The sequence below is a fragment of the Calliopsis andreniformis genome, chromosome 9 (assembly GCF_051401765.1).
Source record: "Calliopsis andreniformis isolate RMS-2024a chromosome 9, iyCalAndr_principal, whole genome shotgun sequence".
Classification (NCBI taxonomy): domain Eukaryota; kingdom Metazoa; phylum Arthropoda; class Insecta; order Hymenoptera; family Andrenidae; genus Calliopsis; species Calliopsis andreniformis.
In genome coordinates this window covers 13,138,483-13,141,405 of record NC_135070.1, presented here as the reverse complement: position 1 = coordinate 13,141,405, position 2,923 = coordinate 13,138,483, and the positions used below count along the sequence as shown (strand labels likewise).

At 41.2% G+C, this 2,923-nt stretch overlaps 1 long non-coding RNA gene across 1 annotated transcript; it reads left to right on the top strand.

Moving 5' to 3' along the window:
• The first annotated feature begins 897 nt into the window (after window positions 1-897).
• LOC143183711 (uncharacterized) lies at window positions 898-2,426 on the top strand. The gene is made up of 3 exons (XR_013002644.1): window positions 898-987; window positions 1,104-1,349; window positions 2,141-2,426. It is a non-coding gene; the product is annotated as an uncharacterized LOC143183711 (long non-coding RNA).
• Window positions 2,427-2,923: the final 497 nt, after the last annotated feature.

Below are 2,923 nucleotides of genomic sequence, written 5' to 3'. Positions count from 1 at the left end.
ACGGGGGAAAGAGAAAGATGGAATTTCGTCCTAGAACTGCCAGTCAGATTCATCCATTGGGTTTACAGCTGACAATCCCTGCACCTTAAACACTTGGAACAATAGGTACTAAATGTAAGAGCAGATCCGAGCATTTGCGAGAAAGTAGATTGTAATAGACTGACTCCTGCAGTAAATGGGGAAATTATTCCTCACCTTAAGTCATGTATGTACATATCTAGAATTGGGGTCCATGTTTTGATGATTTCTCGGTTATCGTTAACTCTATCCTTGGACCCAAATGGCAGGGTCGTAGTTCAGTAGTTCCCATCTAAAACTCACTTCCTTTTTCAAACACTTTCTCCACGTCGCGCCGCTTGATCAGTCTGATTTACATAGTAGAAAAAGGAAAGTGTGTTTTGTCTCGAAACCACCAGCCAGACTTATGAGTCAGGCTACAGCTGACAGTTCCTGTCCTAGACATTTGAGACGAGAGCAGAGTTACATATTTTATTTTGAATAATGAATAAAAACTTCAGATTTATTCGTGAATAACGAATAAAGATCTGATTAAGCGACGAATAAATGTGACATTAATATTTATCAGTAGAAGTCTATAGCATATGTATTATGCGAAAAGAGTACTAAAAAATTATTCAAACTCAATTTTGCTCGAAGAACAGAATCGATTAAAATTTTGTTGAATAATCGTCCAAACCTGGACGATAAACTAGGATTTAGAAGTACATATATATAGAAACAAGAACTGATTCGAGGATTTGTGAGAAAATGAGAGTCCATGAGACCTCTATCGATCCAGGATGGAACTAGTGAATCCTCGTGACCTGAGACGTGACAATTTCATTCAAAGAAGGAATCTATTTATCGATTAGTTTTAAGCAACAAAATTATTTTCTATTTTTCTCGCTAAGTCGAAATAGGCAACTGTTTTAACACAATAGTTGGCTGACTATATCAGAAAGTATCGCTCGTTCTATCAAATATGAGGTACTACACACAATTATACTTTTTAAATTATAATAACAACAAATTCTTAATGGATGGAAGTAAGTACATTAAATAATCGTTAATGAAAAATCTAATGACTTATTACAAAATTTTAGATTGAAATTTTTGGAGAGAAGACATGCGTACCTGTAATATTGTATCGACTATTCTCATCGATTATTGACCTTGAGCTTGACCTTGGGCGTGTCCTTACATACGAGGTGGTAGAAAGATACTCGTGTCGAACGAGCCCTGACCTAACCTATTCTAGGCTATGTCTTCGTTCTTCATACAGACAAAGCCTAGGAGAGGCTAAATCAAGTTACTCTGTTTCGTAGAATCGATCTTCGCAACGACGTCTTGTAAGTAATTTCCAATGAAATTGGATTCATAACTTTGTTCGTTTTTTCGCACCTTAAAAAGTACATGATGGAATCGCGATCAATTAAGGAAGATAAAGTACCTTTTTAGTCACTTTGGTGATTTTAGTCACTTTTTACTTTCTTTTCAATATTTTACATGTTTTATCTTTTATTTTTCTTTTAATTAGCTGGTTAAATAAATCGATTAATTTTATGTAAATGTATTATCAAAAATTCATTCAAAATTTCGACACAAGAAAAAAACGAAAGAAATTTTGATTTACATACGAAATGCAAAGAATAGCAGTCGTTGAAAAGGAAGTAAAAGTCGATCGTGCAGCAGAAGTTGTGGAGAAAAAGTCAGTCGTGTCGGTGTACGCAGATTTTGGAGGGAGCTCTTTTTGCGGCAGTGGCCCGAGGACGGCACAAAGAAAGCGTGTCACGCCTAAAAATACGCAAGGCACGCAGGTAGATGTGAAAAGGTCGTAGGGGCCGGGAGGGAATAAAAAAAGGAAGGCAAAGGAATTGCACAAGAACAGCGATTTGGTATTCAAATCGCCAGGCATGTTCCCGCCTCTCTCGCGGTCACAGATCCTTCTCTCTTCCAAGTAATACGAAGGCCTTCTTCGTTTAAGTGTTTTCTCTCCTTTCCTTCGGCCTTCTCCTTTTTAGTTTCTTAACTTGCCTCCTAACGCCACATCTTGTTTTCCTTATTGCACTTTTTGCTCCATTCCATTGCATTGCCATTACACGAAATTACATTCTTCTCTCACCACATTATTCTTTGTTAGGCAATACAGGATAATACTCCAGACGCGGTCTTCTCTTCTCAATTTCGAACACCAGACGGCCAATCTGTCAGAAACCACACGCGCCGATTCCATCGTGGAGGGAATTCAACAAGCTCCTCCAGTTCGCACTGACGTCGAATCGATACCCGAGTTCGAACATAACACAGAGACACGTTCTCGAGAGATTTCAATGCCTCGAAACTCGCGAAGGCGCGGAGACTTCAACGTCCGCACGTGCAATGTCCGACTGTTGCGTGTAGTTACATAAACGGAATCACAGCGGCTCGCTCTCTCGTCCAATTATTTCGTACATTTCCGAGTGCTTCACTTTCTCCCGCGTGGTATCCGAAGTCGTTCCATTATCGTAACCACGAACGATCACTATACTCCGTTTCGTTCCAGCCGCTCGGCCGGATCCGCGAGCGTTCACCAAAGGGAAAACCGTATCGGTTCAGCGTCGTCGTTTACCTGGAACGTGCTGTTTACGTCGCTCACGCTGGACAAGCTTGTGAATATTAACAGGCTGCTTGCACCGCGCCTGTAGCAAACCTGTCGCGCCTCGGCTACCCATGAAATCGCGGACAATCACGGGCAATCACTTTCCACTTTCGACGTCGCGGGTATTGTCTTTGAGCGTGGAATCCTCGGTTTCTGCGCAGGTCCATGGTTTTCTCGTGTGCCGTCAATCTCGTCACAGTTACGCAAGGGAAACGTGGTGACGACAGATGACCCACGTCCTGACGACAGGAAATCCTGGGTCAATTGCAAATCCACCGAGCATCA